This window comes from Hyla sarda, unplaced genomic scaffold (assembly GCF_029499605.1).
Source record: "Hyla sarda isolate aHylSar1 unplaced genomic scaffold, aHylSar1.hap1 scaffold_531, whole genome shotgun sequence".
Classification (NCBI taxonomy): domain Eukaryota; kingdom Metazoa; phylum Chordata; class Amphibia; order Anura; family Hylidae; genus Hyla; species Hyla sarda.
The window spans coordinates 80352-101794 of NW_026610542.1; the positions used below are offsets into that span (position 1 = coordinate 80352).

Below are 21443 nucleotides of genomic sequence, written 5' to 3' on the forward strand. Positions count from 1 at the left end.
GCCGCTGTTGGAGCGTCCAGGCACAGGACTTCTGCTGCTGCTGACTAAATGGCCTCCTTAATTGGATCATTTGAGTAGCCAGCACACCTGTGCAGGTAGGGCATGACATGATAGGCAGCTGCCTTGATAGCGGGTGGGTGCTGAATGTTCCTAATTGACAAAATAAGATTAATGCTTATGAAGAAATATAAAATCTCATCCCTTCCCCAATATCGCGCCACACCCCTACCCCTTAATTCCCTGGTTGAACTTGATGGACATATGTCTTTTTTCGACCGTACTAACTATGTAACTATGTAACATAACATGGGGGGGGTCTCCTGGCTGTTCACACAGGTGTGTCATTGCTGTACATTGACCATGCATTGCTTCTGTGGTATTGCAAAGGCAAAGACAAATGCTTCCAGCCATCCATTGCACTAATGGATTGGTCATCAGCTGGCTGTCTATGTCCCGCATCAATATAGACCAAAGTACAGAGGGTTAGGCTATGCTATTGTGCACCTACCTGATGCATCAGAAGGTGCGAGGCCCTTGCTAAATTCTGTGCACAGACTTTGAGATCTATACTTTAGACTGTATCTAAACCTGCTCCAACATGGACTGACATTCTGGCCTACTTTCAGCCGATGCGACTTGTCTGTCGCTGAACAGTCGCTTTTTATGTATTCAGCACCTATGTATAATGTTGTAAAAATGCTCTAGAAGCTAAAGTCGCAGAAATGTCACACATATTTGGCCTGCAACTTTCTGTGCGACAAATTCAGACAGGAAAAATCAGTATAAATCCTTAGAAAATTATCCCCCCGTGTCTCCATCTGCTGGCGGTATTGAATAAGCATTGCTGCACTGATGGGGTATGCATTAGACGAAAAAAAAGAAGAAAAAGAAGAATAATACGCCCAGAAAAGAGGCGAAAAGGAGAAAAACGTAAAAAAACGTGAAAAAAAAGTAAGAGGAAGAGAAGGGAAAAAAAGGTGGAAATGGGTTTAAAAGTGATTTCGGCGGAGAAATATATATATATATATATATATATATATATATATATATATATATATACGCGCACACACACACATATATATAAACGTATTCTCCGTTGAGATATTGCAGCCGCTGCTGTGTCCAGGCCCAGGAGCCTTAGCACTGTGCTGTGATGTCACTCAATACCACTGACATCACTAGGTGTAAACAACATCTCTCCTTTGCTGTGTATGTGACTATGGAGCTGTTTGGTGATGTCGTCTATTATGGCCTTCATAGAAGCAACAGGAGATTGTTGCATCCATCTAGAACCCTCAGAACTACAGTGCTATGATGTCACTCACTTCCACAGGCCTTGCAGAGTGTAAACAACAACAACCCAGCTTTGTTGTGTATGTAACCATAGGGATTTGTGATGTCACCTAGAACCTTCACAGCAGCGACAGCTTTATGAGGAGCATCAGCACTGCTCTGCCTGAGCAGAACCATCACCGCCATAGGTTGTCAAATAACCCGGATTTAACCCACACAGGTAAGTCCAATGGGGTGCAGGCATGTCCTCTATGCTTACAGCTTCCCGTGGGTGTTGGTTTGATACCGTTTGGGGACAGCCAAGGAGGCATCTGCAGGCAACAAAGGTAGGTGTGTGCTTGTGTGTGTGTTTCCTATGCAGATCCTAAGCCCAGTGTCACATGCAAGTAGGAGGAGTAAGAAGGGTTCCTGGCAAATCCGGGTTATGGATTGCATTTAAAAAGGCCCCGTGGGAGTGCAATGGGCCCCTGTCTTGCTGCTTAGCAATAATGGTATGGGTTTAGGTTCTGCTGTGTGTACTGGTGGTTGACTGCCCCCCAGCCCAGAGTGTGCATGGAAAATTGTCTGGCAGCCTCCCTGACAGCAAGCAGTGATAGTGCCCATGAAGGGGACCTTGTTGGGCCCGCCCCTTTCACGGTTATCGCTTCTCGGCCTTTTGGCTAAGATCAAGTGTAGTATCTGTTCTTATCAGTTTAATATCTGATACGTCCCCTATCTGGGGACCATATATTAAATGGATTTTTGAGAACGGGGGCCGATTTCGAAGCTTGCTTCCGTCGCCCTATGCATTGACCCGATATGGCAGTATCTTCGGGTACAGTGCACCACCCCCTTACAGGGTTAAAAAGAAAGATTCCTACTTTCATTGCTACCTGCTTGCTGGCTAGCCAGCTAGCCAGCCCTGTGGGCCTTGCTGCTGCTGCTGCAGCCAAAAAACAAAAGGTGGTGCTGCTGCTGCTTCTGCTGCTTCTGCTTCTGCTTGTGTCTGGCCGCTGTTGGAGCGTCCAGGCACAGGACTTCTGCTGCTGCTGACTAAATGGCCTCCTTAATTGGATCATTTGAGTAGCCAGCACACCTGTGCAGGTAGGGCATGACATGATAGGCAGCTGCCTTGATAGCGGGTGGGTGCTGAATGTTCCTAATTGACAAAATAAGATTAATGCTTATGAAGAAATATAAAATCTCATCCCTTCCCCAATATCGCGCCACACCCCTACCCCTTAATTCCCTGGTTGAACTTGATGGACATATGTCTTTTTTCGACCGTACTAACTATGTAACTATGTAACATAACATGGGGGGGGTCTCCTGGCTGTTCACACAGGTGTGTCATTGCTGTACATTGACCATGCATTGCTTCTGTGGTATTGCAAAGGCAAAGACAAATGCTTCCAGCCATCCATTGCACTAATGGATTGGTCATCAGCTGGCTGTCTATGTCCCGCATCAATATAGACCAAAGTACAGAGGGTTAGGCTATGCTATTGTGCACCTACCTGATGCATCAGAAGGTGCGAGGCCCTTGCTAAATTCTGTGCACAGACTTTGAGATCTATACTTTAGACTGTATCTAAACCTGCTCCAACATGGACTGACATTCTGGCCTACTTTCAGCCGATGCGACTTGTCTGTCGCTGAACAGTCGCTTTTTATGTATTCAGCACCTATGTATAATGTTGTAAAAATGCTCTAGAAGCTAAAGTCGCAGAAATGTCACACATATTTGGCCTGCAACTTTCTGTGCGACAAATTCAGACAGGAAAAATCAGTATAAATCCTTAGAAAATTATCCCCCAGTGTCTCCATCTGCTGGCGGTATTGAATAAGCATTGCTGCACTGATGGGGTATGCATTAGACGAAAAAAAAGAAGAAAAAGAAGAATAATACGCCCAGAAAAGAGGCGAAAAGGAGAAAAACGTAAAAAAACGTGAAAAAAAAGTAAGAGGAAGAGAAGGGAAAAAAAGGTGGAAATGGGTTTAAAAGTGATTTCGGCGGAGAAATATATATATATATATATATTATATATATATATACGCGCACACACACACATATATATAAACGTATTCTCCGTTGAGATATTGCAGCCGCTGCTGTGTCCAGGCCCAGGAGCCTTAGCACTGTGCTGTGATGTCACTCAATACCACTGACATCACTAGGTGTAAACAACATCTCTCCTTTGCTGTGTATGTGACTATGGAGCTGTTTGGTGATGTCGTCTATTATGGCCTTCATAGAAGCAACAGGAGATTGTTGCATCCATCTAGAACCCTCAGAACTACAGTGCTATGATGTCACTCACTTCCACAGGCCTTGCAGAGTGTAAACAACAACAACCCAGCTTTGTTGTGTATGTAACCATAGGGATTTGTGATGTCACCTAGAACCTTCACAGCAGCGACAGCTTTATGAGGAGCATCAGCACTGCTCTGCCTGAGCAGAACCATCACCGCCATAGGTTGTCAAATAACCCGGATTTAACCCACACAGGTAAGTCCAATGGGGTGCAGGCATGTCCTCTATGCTTACAGCTTCCCGTGGGTGTTGGTTTGATACCGTTTGGGGACAGCCAAGGAGGCATCTGCAGGCAACAAAGGTAGGTGTGTGCTTGTGTGTGTGTTTCCTATGCAGATCCTAAGCCCAGTGTCACATGCAAGTAGGAGGAGTAAGAAGGGTTCCTGGCAAATCCGGGTTATGGATTGCATTTAAAAAGGCCCCGTGGGAGTGCAATGGGCCCCTGTCTTGCTGCTTAGCAATAATGGTATGGGTTTAGGTTCTGCTGTGTGTACTGGTGGTTGACTGCCCCCCAGCCCAGAGTGTGCATGGAAAATTGTCTGGCAGCCTCCCTGACAGCAAGCAGTGATAGTGCCCATGAAGGGGACCTTGTTGGGCCCGCCCCTTTCACGGTTATCGCTTCTCGGCCTTTTGGCTAAGATCAAGTGTAGTATCTGTTCTTATCAGTTTAATATCTGATACGTCCCCTATCTGGGGACCATATATTAAATGGATTTTTGAGAACGGGGGCCGATTTCGAAGCTTGCTTCCGTCGCCCTATGCATTGACCCGATATGGCAGTATCTTCGGGTACAGTGCACCACCCCCTTACAGGGTTAAAAAGAAAGATTCCTACTTTCATTGCTACCTGCTTGCTGGCTAGCCAGCTAGCCAGCCCTGTGGGCCTTGCTGCTGCTGCTGCAGCCAAAAAACAAAAGGTGGTGCTGCTGCTGCTGCTTCTGCTGCTTCTGCTTCTGCTTGTGTCTGGCCGCTGTTGGAGCGTCCAGGCACAGGACTTCTGCTGCTGCTGACTAAATGGCCTCCTTAATTGGATCATTTGAGTAGCCAGCACACCTGTGCAGGTAGGGCATGACATGATAGGCAGCTGCCTTGATAGCGGGTGGGTGCTGAATGTTCCTAATTGACAAAATAAGATTAATGCTTATGAAGAAATATAAAATCTCATCCCTTCCCCAATATCGCGCCACACCCCTACCCCTTAATTCCCTGGTTGAACTTGATGGACATATGTCTTTTTTCGACCGTACTAACTATGTAACTATGTAACATAACATGGGGGGGGTCTCCTGGCTGTTCACACAGGTGTGTCATTGCTGTACATTGACCATGCATTGCTTCTGTGGTATTGCAAAGGCAAAGACAAATGCTTCCAGCCATCCATTGCACTAATGGATTGGTCATCAGCTGGCTGTCTATGTCCCGCATCAATATAGACCAAAGTACAGAGGGTTAGGCTATGCTATTGTGCACCTACCTGATGCATCAGAAGGTGCGAGGCCCTTGCTAAATTCTGTGCACAGACTTTGAGATCTATACTTTAGACTGTATCTAAACCTGCTCCAACATGGACTGACATTCTGGCCTACTTTCAGCCGATGCGACTTGTCTGTCGCTGAACAGTCGCTTTTTATGTATTCAGCACCTATGTATAATGTTGTAAAAATGCTCTAGAAGCTAAAGTCGCAGAAATGTCACACATATTTGGCCTGCAACTTTCTGTGCGACAAATTCAGACAGGAAAAATCAGTATAAATCCTTAGAAAATTATCCCCCAGTGTCTCCATCTGCTGGCGGTATTGAATAAGCATTGCTGCACTGATGGGGTATGCATTAGACGAAAAAAAAGAAGAAAAAGAAGAATAATACGCCCAGAAAAGAGGCGAAAAGGAGAAAAACGTAAAAAAACGTGAAAAAAAAGTAAGAGGAAGAGAAGGGAAAAAAAGGTGGAAATGGGTTTAAAAGTGATTTCGGCGGAGAAATATATATATATATATATATATATATATATATATATATATATATACGCGCACACACACACATATATATAAACGTATTCTCCGTTGAGATATTGCAGCCGCTGCTGTGTCCAGGCCCAGGAGCCTTAGCACTGTGCTGTGATGTCACTCAATACCACTGACATCACTAGGTGTAAACAACATCTCTCCTTTGCTGTGTATGTGACTATGGAGCTGTTTGGTGATGTCGTCTATTATGGCCTTCATAGAAGCAACAGGAGATTGTTGCATCCATCTAGAACCCTCAGAACTACAGTGCTATGATGTCACTCACTTCCACAGGCCTTGCAGAGTGTAAACAACAACAACCCAGCTTTGTTGTGTATGTAACCATAGGGATTTGTGATGTCACCTAGAACCTTCACAGCAGCGACAGCTTTATGAGGAGCATCAGCACTGCTCTGCCTGAGCAGAACCATCACCGCCATAGGTTGTCAAATAACCCGGGTTTAACCCACACAGGTAAGTCCAATGGGGTGCAGGCATGTCCTCTATGCTTACAGCTTCCCGTGGGTGTTGGTTTGATACCGTTTGGGGACAGCCAAGGAGGCATCTGCAGGCAACAAAGGTAGGTTGTGTGCTTGTGTGTGTGTTTCCTATGCAGATCCTAAGCCCAGTGTCACATGCAAGTAGGAGGAGTAAGAAGGGTTCCTGGCAAATCCGGGTTATGGATTGCATTTAAAAAGGCCCCGTGGGAGTGCAATGGGCCCCTGTCTTGCTGCTTAGCAATAATGGTATGGGTTTAGGTTCTGCTGTGTGTACTGGTGGTTGACTGCCCCCCAGCCCAGAGTGTGCATGGAAAATTGTCTGGCAGCCTCCCTGACAGCAAGCAGTGATAGTGCCCATGAAGGGGACCTTGTTGGCCCGCCCCTTTCACGGTTATCGCTTCTCGGCCTTTTGGCTAAGATCAAGTGTAGTATCTGTTCTTATCAGTTTAATATCTGATACGTCCCCTATCTGGGGACCATATATTAAATGGATTTTTGAGAACGGGGGCCGATTTCGAAGCTTGCTTCCGTCGCCCTATGCATTGACCCGATATGGCAGTATCTTCGGGTACAGTGCACCACCCCCTTACAGGGTTAAAAAGAAAGATTCCTACTTTCATTGCTACCTGCTTGCTGGCTAGCCAGCTAGCCAGCCCTGTGGGCCTTGCTGCTGCTGCAGCCAAAAAACAAAAGGTGGTGCTGCTGCTGCTGCTTCTGCTGCTTCTGCTTGTGTCTGGCCGCTGTTGGAGCGTCCAGGCACAGGACTTCTGCTGCTGCTGACTAAATGGCCTCCTTAATTGGATCATTTGAGTAGCCAGCACACCTGTGCAGGTAGGGCATGACATGATAGGCAGCTGCCTTGATAGCGGGTGGGTGCTGAATGTTCCTAATTGACAAAATAAGATTAATGCTTATGAAGAAATATAAAATCTCATCCCTTCCCCAATATCGCGCCACACCCCTACCCCTTAATTCCCTGGTTGAACTTGATGGACATATGTCTTTTTTCGACCGTACTAACTATGTAACTATGTAACATAACATGGGGGGGGGGTCTCCTGGCTGTTCACACAGGTGTGTCATTGCTGTACATTGACCATGCATTGCTTCTGTGGTATTGCAAAGGCAAAGACAAATGCTTCCAGCCATCCATTGCACTAATGGATTGGTCATCAGCTGGCTGTCTATGTCCCGCATCAATATAGACCAAAGTACAGAGGGTTAGGCTATGCTATTGTGCACCTACCTGATGCATCAGAAGGTGCGAGGCCCTTGCTAAATTCTGTGCACAGACTTTGAGATCTATACTTTAGACTGTATCTAAACCTGCTCCAACATGGACTGACATTCTGGCCTACTTTCAGCCGATGCGACTTGTCTGTCGCTGAACAGTCGCTTTTTATGTATTCAGCACCTATGTATAATGTTGTAAAAATGCTCTAGAAGCTAAAGTCGCAGAAATGTCACACATATTTGGCCTGCAACTTTCTGTGCGACAAATTCAGACAGGAAAAATCAGTATAAATCCTTAGAAAATTATCCCCCAGTGTCTCCATCTGCTGGCGGTATTGAATAAGCATTGCTGCACTGATGGGGTATGCATTAGACGAAAAAAAAGAAGAAAAAGAAGAATAATACGCCCAGAAAAGAGGCGAAAAGGAGAAAAACGTAAAAAAACGTGAAAAAAAAGTAAGAGGAAGAGAAGGGAAAAAAAGGTGGAAATGGGTTTAAAAGTGATTTCGGCGGAGAAATATATATATTATATATATATATATATATATATATATATATACGCGCACACACACACATATATATAAACGTATTCTCCGTTGAGATATTGCAGCCGCTGCTGTGTCCAGGCCCAGGAGCCTTAGCACTGTGCTGTGATGTCACTCAATACCACTGACATCACTAGGTGTAAACAACATCTCTCCTTTGCTGTGTATGTGACTATGGAGCTGTTTGGTGATGTCGTCTATTATGGCCTTCATAGAAGCAACAGGAGATTGTTGCATCCATCTAGAACCCTCAGAACTACAGTGCTATGATGTCACTCACTTCCACAGGCCTTGCAGAGTGTAAACAACAACAACCCAGCTTTGTTGTGTATGTAACCATAGGGATTTGTGATGTCACCTAGAACCTTCACAGCAGCGACAGCTTTATGAGGAGCATCAGCACTGCTCTGCCTGAGCAGAACCATCACCGCCATAGGTTGTCAAATAACCCGGGTTTAACCCACACAGGTAAGTCCAATGGGGTGCAGGCATGTCCTCTATGCTTACAGCTTCCCGTGGGTGTTGGTTTGATACCGTTTGGGGACAGCCAAGGAGGCATCTGCAGGCAACAAAGGTAGGTGTGTGCTTGTGTGTGTGTTTCCTATGCAGATCCTAAGCCCAGTGTCACATGCAAGTAGGAGGAGTAAGAAGGGTTCCTGGCAAATCCGGGTTATGGATTGCATTTAAAAAGGCCCCGTGGGAGTGCAATGGGCCCCTGTCTTGCTGCTTAGCAATAATGGTATGGGTTTAGGTTCTGCTGTGTGTACTGGTGGTTGACTGCCCCCCAGCCCAGAGTGTGCATGGAAAATTGTCTGGCAGCCTCCCTGACAGCAAGCAGTGATAGTGCCCATGAAGGGGACCTTGTTGGGCCCGCCCCTTTCACGGTTATCGCTTCTCGGCCTTTTGGCTAAGATCAAGTGTAGTATCTGTTCTTATCAGTTTAATATCTGATACGTCCCCTATCTGGGGACCATATATTAAATGGATTTTTGAGAACGGGGGCCGATTTCGAAGCTTGCTTCCGTCGCCCTATGCATTGACCCGATATGGCAGTATCTTCGGGTACAGTGCACCACCCCCTTACAGGGTTAAAAGAAAGATTCCTACTTTCATTGCTACCTGCTTGCTGGCTAGCCAGCTAGCCAGCCCTGTGGGCCTTGCTGCTGCTGCAGCCAAAAAACAAAAGGTGGTGCTGCTGCTGCTGCTTCTGCTGCTTCTGCTTGTGTCTGGCCGCTGTTGGAGCGTCCAGGCACAGGACTTCTGCTGCTGCTGACTAAATGGCCTCCTTAATTGGATCATTTGAGTAGCCAGCACACCTGTGCAGGTAGGGCATGACATGATAGGCAGCTGCCTTGATAGCGGGTGGGTGCTGAATGTTCCTAATTGACAAAATAAGATTAATGCTTATGAAGGAATATAAAATCTCATCCCTTCCCCAATATCGCGCCACACCCCTACCCCTTAATTCCCTGGTTGAACTTGATGGACATATGTCTTTTTTCGACCGTACTAACTATGTAACTATGTAACATAACATGGGGGGGGGGTCTCCTGGCTGTTCACACAGGTGTGTCATTGCTGTACATTGACCATGCATTGCTTCTGTGGTATTGCAAAGGCAAAGACAAATGCTTCCAGCCATCCATTGCACTAATGGATTGGTCATCAGCTGGCTGTCTATGTCCCGCATCAATATAGACCAAAGTACAGAGGGTTAGGCTATGCTATTGTGCACCTACCTGATGCATCAGAAGGTGCGAGGCCCTTGCTAAATTCTGTGCACAGACTTTGAGATCTATACTTTAGACTGTATCTAAACCTGCTCCAACATGGACTGACATTCTGGCCTACTTTCAGCCGATGCGACTTGTCTGTCGCTGAACAGTCGCTTTTTATGTATTCAGCACCTATGTATAATGTTGTAAAAATGCTCTAGAAGCTAAAGTCGCAGAAATGTCACACATATTTGGCCTGCAACTTTCTGTGCGACAAATTCAGACAGGAAAAATCAGTATAAATCCTTAGAAAATTATCCCCCAGTGTCTCCATCTGCTGGCGGTATTGAATAAGCATTGCTGCACTGATGGGGTATGCATTAGACGAAAAAAAAGAAGAAAAAGAAGAATAATACGCCCAGAAAAGAGGCGAAAAGGAGAAAAACGTAAAAAAACGTGAAAAAAAAGTAAGAGGAAGAGAAGGGAAAAAAAGGTGGAAATGGGTTTAAAAGTGATTTCGGCGGAGAAATATATATATATATATATATATATATATATATATACGCGCACACACACACACATATATATAAACGTATTCTCCGTTGAGATATTGCAGCCGCTGCTGTGTCCAGGCCCAGGAGCCTTAGCACTGTGCTGTGATGTCACTCAATACCACTGACATCACTAGGTGTAAACAACATCTCTCCTTTGCTGTGTATGTGACTATGGAGCTGTTTGGTGATGTCGTCTATTATGGCCTTCATAGAAGCAACAGGAGATTGTTGCATCCATCTAGAACCCTCAGAACTACAGTGCTATGATGTCACTCACTTCCACAGGCCTTGCAGAGTGTAAACAACAACAACCCAGCTTTGTTGTGTATGTAACCATAGGGATTTGTGATGTCACCTAGAACCTTCACAGCAGCGACAGCTTTATGAGAAGCATCAGCACTGCTCTGCCTGAGCAGAACCATCACCGCCATAGGTTGTCAAATAACCCGGGTTTAACCCACACAGGTAAGTCCAATGGGGTGCAGGCATGTCCTCTATGCTTACAGCTTCCCGTGGGTGTTGGTTTGATACCGTTTGGGGACAGCCAAGGAGGCATCTGCAGGCAACAAAGGTAGGTGTGTGCTTGTGTGTGTGTTTCCTATGCAGATCCTAAGCCCAGTGTCACATGCAAGTAGGAGGAGTAAGAAGGGTTCCTGGCAAATCCGGGTTATGGATTGCATTTAAAAAGGCCCCGTGGGAGTGCAATGGGCCCCTGTCTTGCTGCTTAGCAATAATGGTATGGGTTTAGGTTCTGCTGTGTGTACTGGTGGTTGACTGCCCCCCAGCCCAGAGTGTGCATGGAAAATTGTCTGGCAGCCTCCCTGACAGCAAGCAGTGATAGTGCCCATGAAGGGGACCTTGTTGGGCCCGCCCCTTTCACGGTTATCGCTTCTCGGCCTTTTGGCTAAGATCAAGTGTAGTATCTGTTCTTATCAGTTTAATATCTGATACGTCCCCTATCTGGGGACCATATATTAAATGGATTTTTGAGAACGGGGGCCGATTTCGAAGCTTGCTTCCGTCGCCCTATGCATTGACCCGATATGGCAGTATCTTCGGGTACAGTGCACCACCCCCTTACAGGGTTAAAAAGAAAGATTCCTACTTTCATTGCTACCTGCTTGCTGGCTAGCCAGCTAGCCAGCCCTGTGGGCCTTGCTGCTGCTGCAGCCAAAAAACAAAAGGTGGTGCTGCTGCTGCTGCTTCTGCTGCTTCTGCTTGTGTCTGGCCGCTGTTGGAGCGTCCAGGCACAGGACTTCTGCTGCTGCTGACTAAATGGCCTCCTTAATTGGATCATTTGAGTAGCCAGCACACCTGTGCAGGTAGGGCATGACATGATAGGCAGCTGCCTTGATAGCGGGTGGGTGCTGAATGTTCCTAATTGACAAAATAAGATTAATGCTTATGAAGAAATATAAAATCTCATCCCTTCCCCAATATCGCGCCACACCCCTACCCCTTAATTCCCTGGTTGAACTTGATGGACATATGTCTTTTTTCGACCGTACTAACTATGTAACTATGTAACATAACATGGGGGGGGGGTCTCCTGGCTGTTCACACAGGTGTGTCATTGCTGTACATTGACCATGCATTGCTTCTGTGGTATTGCAAAGGCAAAGACAAATGCTTCCAGCCATCCATTGCACTAATGGATTGGTCATCAGCTGGCTGTCTATGTCCCGCATCAATATAGACCAAAGTACAGAGGGTTAGGCTATGCTATTGTGCACCTACCTGATGCATCAGAAGGTGCGAGGCCCTTGCTAAATTCTGTGCACAGACTTTGAGATCTATACTTTAGACTGTATCTAAACCTGCTCCAACATGGACTGACATTCTGGCCTACTTTCAGCCGATGCGACTTGTCTGTCGCTGAACAGTCGCTTTTTATGTATTCAGCACCTATGTATAATGTTGTAAAAATGCTCTAGAAGCTAAAGTCGCAGAAATGTCACACATATTTGGCCTGCAACTTTCTGTGCGACAAATTCAGACAGGAAAAATCAGTATAAATCCTTAGAAAATTATCCCCCAGTGTCTCCATCTGCTGGCGGTATTGAATAAGCATTGCTGCACTGATGGGGTATGCATTAGACGAAAAAAAAGAAGAAAAAGAAGAATAATACGCCCAGAAAAGAGGCGAAAAGGAGAAAAACGTAAAAAAACGTGAAAAAAAAGTAAGAGGAAGAGAAGGGAAAAAAAGGTGGAAATGGGTTTAAAAGTGATTTCGGCGGAGAAATATATATATATATATATATATATATATATATATACGCGCACACACACACATATATATAAACGTATTCTCCGTTGAGATATTGCAGCCGCTGCTGTGTCCAGGCCCAGGAGCCTTAGCACTGTGCTGTGATGTCACTCAATACCACTGACATCACTAGGTGTAAACAACATCTCTCCTTTGCTGTGTATGTGACTATGGAGCTGTTTGGTGATGTCGTCTATTATGGCCTTCATAGAAGCAACAGGAGATTGTTGCATCCATCTAGAACCCTCAGAACTACAGTGCTATGATGTCACTCACTTCCACAGGCCTTGCAGAGTGTAAACAACAACAACCCAGCTTTGTTGTGTATGTAACCATAGGGATTTGTGATGTCACCTAGAACCTTCACAGCAGCGACAGCTTTATGAGGAGCATCAGCACTGCTCTGCCTGAGCAGAACCATCACCGCCATAGGTTTTCAAATAACCCGGGTTTAACCCACACAGGTAAGTCCAATGGGGTGCAGGCATGTCCTCTATGCTTACAGCTTCCCGTGGGTGTTGGTTTGATACCGTTTGGGGACAGCCAAGGAGGCATCTGCAGGCAACAAAGGTAGGTGTGTGCTTGTGTGTGTGTTTCCTATGCAGATCCTAAGCCCAGTGTCACATGCAAGTAGGAGGAGTAAGAAGGGTTCCTGGCAAATCCGGGTTATGGATTGCATTTAAAAAGGCCCCGTGGGAGTGCAATGGGCCCCTGTCTTGCTGCTTAGCAATAATGGTATGGGTTTAGGTTCTGCTGTGTGTACTGGTGGTTGACTGCCCCCCAGCCCAGAGTGTGCATGGAAAATTGTCTGGCAGCCTCCCTGACAGCAAGCAGTGATAGTGCCCATGAAGGGGACCTTGTTGGGCCCGCCCCTTTCACGGTTATCGCTTCTCGGCCTTTTGGCTAAGATCAAGTGTAGTATCTGTTCTTATCAGTTTAATATCTGATACGTCCCCTATCTGGGGACCATATATTAAATGGATTTTTGAGAACGGGGGCCGATTTCGAAGCTTGCTTCCGTCGCCCTATGCATTGACCCGATATGGCAGTATCTTCGGGTACAGTGCACCACCCCCTTACAGGGTTAAAAAGAAAGATTCCTACTTTCATTGCTACCTGCTTGCTGGCTAGCCAGCTAGCCAGCCCTGTGGGCCTTGCTGCTGCTGCAGCCAAAAAACAAAAGGTGGTGCTGCTGCTGCTGCTTCTGCTGCTTCTGCTTGTGTCTGGCCGCTGTTGGAGCGTCCAGGCACAGGACTTCTGCTGCTGCTGACTAAATGGCCTCCTTAATTGGATCATTTGAGTAGCCAGCACACCTGTGCAGGTAGGGCATGACATGATAGGCAGCTGCCTTGATAGCGGGTGGGTGCTGAATGTTCCTAATTGACAAAATAAGATTAATGCTTATGAAGAAATATAAAATCTCATCCCTTCCCCAATATCGCGCCACACCCCTACCCCTTAATTCCCTGGTTGAACTTGATGGACATATGTCTTTTTTCGACCGTACTAACTATGTAACTATGTAACATAACATGGGGGGGGGGTCTCCTGGCTGTTCACACAGGTGTGTCATTGCTGTACATTGACCATGCATTGCTTCTGTGGTATTGCAAAGGCAAAGACAAATGCTTCCAGCCATCCATTGCACTAATGGATTGGTCATCAGCTGGCTGTCTATGTCCCGCATCAATATAGACCAAAGTACAGAGGGTTAGGCTATGCTATTGTGCACCTACCTGATGCATCAGAAGGTGCGAGGCCCTTGCTAAATTCTGTGCACAGACTTTGAGATCTATACTTTAGACTGTATCTAAACCTGCTCCAACATGGACTGACATTCTGGCCTACTTTCAGCCGATGCGACTTGTCTGTCGCTGAACAGTCGCTTTTTATGTATTCAGCACCTATGTATAATGTTGTAAAAATGCTCTAGAAGCTAAAGTCGCAGAAATGTCACACATATTTGGCCTGCAACTTTCTGTGCGACAAATTCAGACAGGAAAAATCAGTATAAATCCTTAGAAAATTATCCCCCAGTGTCTCCATCTGCTGGCGGTATTGAATAAGCATTGCTGCACTGATGGGGTATGCATTAGACGAAAAAAAAGAAGAAAAAGAAGAATAATACGCCCAGAAAAGAGGCGAAAAGGAGAAAAACGTAAAAAAACGTGAAAAAAAAGTAAGAGGAAGAGAAGGGAAAAAAAGGTGGAAATGGGTTTAAAACTGATTTCGGCGGAGAAATATATATATATATATATATATATATATATATATACGCGCACACACACACATATATATAAACGTATTCTCCGTTGAGATATTGCAGCCGCTGCTGTGTCCAGGCCCAGGAGCCTTAGCACTGTGCTGTGATGTCACTCAATACCACTGACATCACTAGGTGTAAACAACATCTCTCCTTTGCTGTGTATGTGACTATGGAGCTGTTTGGTGATGTCGTCTATTATGGCCTTCATAGAAGCAACAGGAGATTGTTGCATCCATCTAGAACCCTCAGAACTACAGTGCTATGATGTCACTCACTTCCACAGGCCTTGCAGAGTGTAAACAACAACAACCCAGCTTTGTTGTGTATGTAACCATAGGGATTTGTGATGTCACCTAGAACCTTCACAGCAGCGACAGCTTTATGAGGAGCATCAGCACTGCTCTGCCTGAGCAGAACCATCACCGCCATAGGTTGTCAAATAACCCGGGTTTAACCCACACAGGTAAGTCCAATGGGGTGCAGGCATGTCCTCTATGCTTACAGCTTCCCGTGGGTGTTGGTTTGATACCGTTTGGGGACAGCCAAGGAGGCATCTGCAGGCAACAAAGGTAGGTGTGTGCTTGTGTGTGTGTTTCCTATGCAGATCCTAAGCCCAGTGTCACATGCAAGTAGGAGGAGTAAGAAGGGTTCCTGGCAAATCCGGGTTATGGATTGCATTTAAAAAGGCCCCGTGGGAGTGCAATGGGCCCCTGTCTTGCTGCTTAGCAATAATGGTATGGGTTTAGGTTCTGCTGTGTGTACTGGTGGTTGACTGCCCCCCAGCCCAGAGTGTGCATGGAAAATTGTCTGGCAGCCTCCCTGACAGCAAGCAGTGATAGTGCCCATGAAGGGGACCTTGTTGGGCCCGCCCCTTTCACGGTTATCGCTTCTCGGCCTTTTGGCTAAGATCAAGTGTAGTATCTGTTCTTATCAGTTTAATATCTGATACGTCCCCTATCTGGGGACCATATATTAAATGGATTTTTGAGAACGGGGGCCGATTTCGAAGCTTGCTTCCGTCGCCCTATGCATTGACCCGATATGGCAGTATCTTCGGGTACAGTGCACCACCCCCTTACAGGGTTAAAAAGAAAGATTCCTACTTTCATTGCTACCTGCTTGCTGGCTAGCCAGCTAGCCAGCTAGCCAGCCCTGTGGGCCTTGCTGCTGCTGCAGCCAAAAAACAAAAGGTGGTGCTGCTGCTGCTGCTTCTGCTGCTTCTGCTTGTGTCTGGCCGCTGTTGGAGCGTCCAGGCACAGGACTTCTGCTGCTGCTGACTAAATGGCCTCCTTAATTGGATCATTTGAGTAGCCAGCACACCTGTGCAGGTAGGGCATGACATGATAGGCAGCTGCCTTGATAGCGGGTGGGTGCTGAATGTTCCTAATTGACAAAATAAGATTAATGCTTATGAAGAAATATAAAATCTCATCCCTTCCCCAATATCGCGCCACACCCCTACCCCTTAATTCCCTGGTTGAACTTGATGGACATATGTCTTTTTTCGACCGTACTAACTATGTAACTATGTAACATAACATGGGGGGGGGGTCTCCTGGCTGTTCACACAGGTGTGTCATTGCTGTACATTGACCATGCATTGCTTCTGTGGTATTGCAAAGGCAAAGACAAATGCTTCCAGCCATCCATTGCACTAATGGATTGGTCATCAGCTGGCTGTCTATGTCCCGCATCAATATAGACCAAAGTACAGAGGGTTAGGCTATGCTATTGTGCACCTACCTGATGCATCAGAAGGTGCGAGGCCCTTGCTAAATTCTGTGCACAGACTTTGAGATCTATACTTTAGACTGTATCTAAACCTGCTCCAACATGGACTGACATTCTGGCCTACTTTCAGCCGATGCGACTTGTCTGTCGCTGAACAGTCGCTTTTTATGTATTCAGCACCTATGTATAATGTTGTAAAAATGCTCTAGAAGCTAAAGTCGCAGAAATGTCACACATATTTGGCCTGCAACTTTCTGTGCGACAAATTCAGACAGGAAAAATCAGTATAAATCCTTAGAAAATTATCCCCCAGTGTCTCCATCTGCTGGCGGTATTGAATAAGCATTGCTGCACTGATGGGGTATGCATTAGACGAAAAAAAAGAAGAAAAAGAAGAATAATACGCCCAGAAAAGAGGCGAAAAGGAGAAAAACGTAAAAAAACGTGAAAAAAAAGTAAGAGGAAGAGAAGGGAAAAAAAGGTGGAAATGGGTTTAAAAGTGATTTCGGCGGAGAAATATATATATATATATATATATATATATATATATATATATATACGCGCACACACACACATATATATATAAACGTATTCTCCGTTGAGATATTGCAGCCGCTGCTGTGTCCAGGCCCAGGAGCCTTAGCACTGTGCTGTGATGTCACTCAATACCACTGACATCACTAGGTGTAAACAACATCTCTCCTTTGCTGTGTATGTGACTATGGAGCTGTTTGGTGATGTCGTCTATTATGGCCTTCATAGAAGCAACAGGAGATTGTTGCATCCATCTAGAACCCTCAGAACTACAGTGCTATGATGTCACTCACTTCCACAGGCCTTGCAGAGTGTAAACAACAACAACCCAGCTTTGTTGTGTATGTAACCATAGGGATTTGTGATGTCACCTAGAACCTTCACAGCAGCGACAGCTTTATGAGGAGCATCAGCACTGCTCTGCCTGAGCAGAACCATCACCGCCATAGGTTGTCAAATAACCCGGGTTTAACCCACACAGGTAAGTCCAATGGGGTGCAGGCATGTCCTCTATGCTTACAGCTTCCCGTGGGTGTTGGTTTGATACCGTTTGGGGACAGCCAAGGAGGCATCTGCAGGCAACAAAGGTAGGTGTGTGCTTGTGTGTGTGTTTCCTATGCAGATCCTAAGCCCAGTGTCACATGCAAGTAGGAGGAGTAAGAAGGGTTCCTGGCAAATCCGGGTTATGGATTGCATTTAAAAAGGCCCCGTGGGAGTGCAATGGGCCCCTGTCTTGCTGCTTAGCAATAATGGTATGGGTTTAGGTTCTGCTGTGTGTACTGGTGGTTGACTGCCCCCCAGCCCAGAGTGTGCATGGAAAATTGTCTGGCAGCCTCCCTGACAGCAAGCAGTGATAGTGCCCATGAAGGGGACCTTGTTGGGCCCGCCCCTTTCACGGTTATCGCTTCTCGGCCTTTTGGCTAAGATCAAGTGTAGTATCTGTTCTTATCAGTTTAATATCTGATACGTCCCCTATCTGGGGACCATATATTAAATGGATTTTTGAGAACGGGGGCCGATTTCGAAGCTTGCTTCCGTCGCCCTATACATTGACCCGATATGGCAGTATCTTCGGGTACAGTGCACCACCCCCTTACAGGGTTAAAAAGAAAGATTCCTACTTTCATTGCTACCTGCTTGCTGGCTAGCCAGCTAGCCAGCCCTGTGGGCCTTGCTGCTGCTGCAGCCAAAAAACAAAAGGTGGTGCTGCTGCTGCTGCTTCTGCTGCTTCTGCTTGTGTCTGGCCGCTGTTGGAGCGTCCAGGCACAGGACTTCTGCTGCTGCTGACTAAATGGCCTCCTTAATTGGATCATTTGAGTAGCCAGCACACCTGTGCAGGTAGGGCATGACATGATAGGCAGCTGCCTTGATAGCGGGTGGGTGCTGAATGTTCCTAATTGACAAAATAAGATTAATGCTTATGAAGAAATATAAAATCTCATCCCTTCCCCAATATCGCGCCACACCCCTACCCCTTAATTCCCTGGTTGAACTTGATGGACATATGTCTTTTTTCGACCGTACTAACTATGTAACTATGTAACATAACATGGGGGGGGGGTCTCCTGGCTGTTCACACAGGTGTGTCATTGCTGTACATTGACCATGCATTGCTTCTGTGGTATTGCAAAGGCAAAGACAAATGCTTCCAGCCATCCATTGCACTAATGGATTGGTCATCAGCTGGCTGTCTATGTCCCGCATCAATATAGACCAAAGTACAGAGGGTTAGGCTATGCTATTGTGCACCTACCTGATGCATCAGAAGGTGCGAGGCCCTTGCTAAATTCTGTGCACAGACTTTGAGATCTATACTTTAGACTGTATCTAAACCTGCTCCAACATGGACTGACATTCTGGCCTACTTTCAGCCGATGCGACTTGTCTGTCGCTGAACAGTCGCTTTTTATGTATTCAGCACCTATGTATAATGTTGTAAAAATGCTCTAGAAGCTAAAGTCGCAGAAATGTCACACATATTTGGCCTGCAACTTTCTGTGCGACAAATTCAGACAGGAAAAATCAGTATAAATCCTTAGAAAATTATCCCCCAGTGTCTCCATCTGCTGGCGGTATTGAATAAGCATTGCTGCACTGATGGGGTATGCATTAGACGAAAAAAAAGAAGAAAAAGAAGAATAATACGCCCAGAAAAGAGGCGAAAAGGAGAAAAACGTAAAAAAACGTGAAAAAAAAGTAAGAGGAAGAGAAGGGAAAAAAAGGTGGAAATGGGTTTAAAAGTGATTTCGCCGGAGAAATATATATATATATATATATATATATATATATATATATATATATATACGCGCACACACACACATATATATAAACGTATTCTCCGTTGAGATATTGCAGCCGCTGCTGTGTCCAGGCCCAGGAGCCTTAGCACTGTGCTGTGATGTCACTCAATACCACTGACATCACTAGGTGTAAACAACATCTCTCCTTTGCTGTGTATGTGACTATGGAGCTGTTTGGTGATGTCGTCTATTATGGCCTTCATAGAAGCAACAGGAGATTGTTGCATCCATCTAGAACCCTCAGAACTACAGTGCTATGATGTCACTCACTTCCACAGGCCTTGCAGAGTGTAAACAACAACAACCCAGCTTTGTTGTGTATGTAACCATAGGGATTTGTGATGTCACCTAGAACCTTCACAGCAGCGACAGCTTTATGAGGAGCATCAGCACTGCTCTGCCTGAGCAGAACCATCACCGCCATAGGTTGTCAAATAACCCGGGTTTAACCCACACAGGTAAGTCCAATGGGGTGCAGGCATGTCCTCTATGCTTACAGCTTCCCGTGGGTGTTGGTTTGATACCGTTTGGGGACAGCCAAGGAGGCATCTGCAGGCAACAAAGGTAGGTGTGTGCTTGTGTGTGTGTTTCCTATGCAGATCCTAAGCCCAGTGTCACATGCAAGTAGGAGGAGTAAGAAGGGTTCCTGGCAAATCCGGGTTATGGATTGCATTTAAAAAGGCCCCGTGGGAGTGCAATGGGCCCCTGTCTTGCTGCTTAGCAATAATGGTATGGGTTTAGGTTCTGCTGTGTGTACTGGTGGTTGACTGCCCCCCAGCCCAGAGTGTGCATGGAAAATTGTCTGGCAGCCTCCCTGACAGCAAGCAGTGATAGTGCCCATGAAGGGGACCTTGTTGGGCCCGCCCCTTTCACGGTTATCGCTTCTCGGCCTTTTGGCTAAGATCAAGTGTAGTATCTGTTCTTATCAGTTTAATATCTGATACATCCCCTATCTGGGGACCATATATTAAATGGATTTTTGAGAACGGGGGCCGATTTCGAAGCTTGCTTCCGTCGCCCTATGCATTGACCCGATATGGCAGTATCTTCGGGTACAGTGCACCACCCCCTTACAGGGTTAAAAAGAAAGATTCCTACTTTCATTGCTACCTGCTTGCTGGCTAGCCAGCTAGCCAGCCCTGTGGGCCTTGCTGCTGCTGCAGCCAAAAAACAAAAGGTGGTGCTGCTGCTGCTGCTTCTGCTGCTTCTGCTTGTGTCTGGCCGCTGTTGGAGCGTCCAGGCACAGGACTTCTGCTGCTGCTGACTAAATGGCCTCCTTAATTGGATCATTTGAGTAGCCAGCACACCTGTGCAGGTAGGGCATGACATGATAGGCAGCTGCCTTGATAGCGGGTGGGTGCTGAATGTTCCTAATTGACAAAATAAGATTAATGCTTATGAAGAAATATAAAATCTCATCCCTTCCCCAATATCGCGCCACACCCCTACCCCTTAATTCCCTGGTTGAACTTGATGGACATATGTCTTTTTTCGACCGTACTAACTATGTAACTATGTAACATAACATGGGGGGGGGGTCTCCTGGCTGTTCACACAGGTGTGTCATTGCTGTACATTGACCATGCATTGCTTCTGTGGTATTGCAAAGGCAAAGACAAATGCTTCCAGCCATCCATTGCACTAATGGATTGGTCATCAGCTGGCTGTCTATGTCCCGCATCAATATAGACCAAAGTACAGAGGGTTAGGCTATGCTATTGTGCACCTACCTGATGCATCAGAAGGTGCGAGGCCCTTGCTAAATTCTGTGCACAGACTTTGAGATCTATACTTTAGACTGTATCTAAACCTGCTCCAACATGGACTGACATTCTGGCCTACTTTCAGCCGATGCGACTTGTCTGTCGCTGAACAGTCGCTTTTTATGTATTCAGCACCTATGTATAATGTTGTAAAAATGCTCTAGAAGCTAAAGTCGCAGAAATGTCACACATATTTGGCCTGCAACTTTCTGTGCGACAAATTCAGACAGGAAAAATCAGTATAAATCCTTAGAAAATTATCCCCCAGTGTCTCCATCTGCTGGCGGTATTGAATAAGCATTGCTGCACTGATGGGGTATGCATTAGACGAAAAAAAAGAAGAAAAAGAAGAATAATACGCCCAGAAAAGAGGCGAAAAGGAGAAAAACGTAAAAAAACGTGAAAAAAAAGTAAGAGGAAGAGAAGGGAAAAAAAGGTGGAAATGGG

General features: G+C 45.9%; 9 non-coding genes across 9 annotated transcripts; all 9 read left to right on the forward strand.

Annotated features, from left to right (window-relative positions):
* Positions 1-1932: 1932 nt before the first annotated feature.
* LOC130338897 (U2 spliceosomal RNA) lies at positions 1933-2123 on the forward strand. The gene has a single exon (XR_008879361.1). It is a non-coding gene; the product is annotated as a U2 spliceosomal RNA (small nuclear RNA).
* Positions 2124-4200: 2077 nt separating this feature from the next.
* Positions 4201-4391, forward strand: LOC130338898 (U2 spliceosomal RNA). The gene has a single exon (XR_008879362.1). It is a non-coding gene; the product is annotated as a U2 spliceosomal RNA (small nuclear RNA).
* A 2091-nt stretch (positions 4392-6482) lies between these two features.
* On the forward strand, positions 6483-6673 carry LOC130338899 (U2 spliceosomal RNA). The gene has a single exon (XR_008879363.1). It is a non-coding gene; the product is annotated as a U2 spliceosomal RNA (small nuclear RNA).
* Positions 6674-8754: 2081 nt separating this feature from the next.
* On the forward strand, positions 8755-8945 carry LOC130338900 (U2 spliceosomal RNA). Its single transcript, XR_008879364.1, has one exon. It is a non-coding gene; the product is annotated as a U2 spliceosomal RNA (small nuclear RNA).
* Positions 8946-11020: 2075 nt separating this feature from the next.
* LOC130338901 (U2 spliceosomal RNA) lies at positions 11021-11211 on the forward strand. Its single transcript, XR_008879365.1, has one exon. It is a non-coding gene; the product is annotated as a U2 spliceosomal RNA (small nuclear RNA).
* A 2074-nt stretch (positions 11212-13285) lies between these two features.
* LOC130338902 (U2 spliceosomal RNA) lies at positions 13286-13476 on the forward strand. The gene has a single exon (XR_008879366.1). It is a non-coding gene; the product is annotated as a U2 spliceosomal RNA (small nuclear RNA).
* Positions 13477-15550: 2074 nt separating this feature from the next.
* On the forward strand, positions 15551-15741 carry LOC130338905 (U2 spliceosomal RNA). Its single transcript, XR_008879368.1, has one exon. It is a non-coding gene; the product is annotated as a U2 spliceosomal RNA (small nuclear RNA).
* Positions 15742-17833: 2092 nt separating this feature from the next.
* Positions 17834-18024, forward strand: LOC130338865 (U2 spliceosomal RNA). Its single transcript, XR_008879336.1, has one exon. It is a non-coding gene; the product is annotated as a U2 spliceosomal RNA (small nuclear RNA).
* Positions 18025-20110: 2086 nt separating this feature from the next.
* Positions 20111-20301, forward strand: LOC130338864 (U2 spliceosomal RNA). Its single transcript, XR_008879335.1, has one exon. It is a non-coding gene; the product is annotated as a U2 spliceosomal RNA (small nuclear RNA).
* The last annotated feature ends 1142 nt before the right edge of the window (positions 20302-21443 follow it).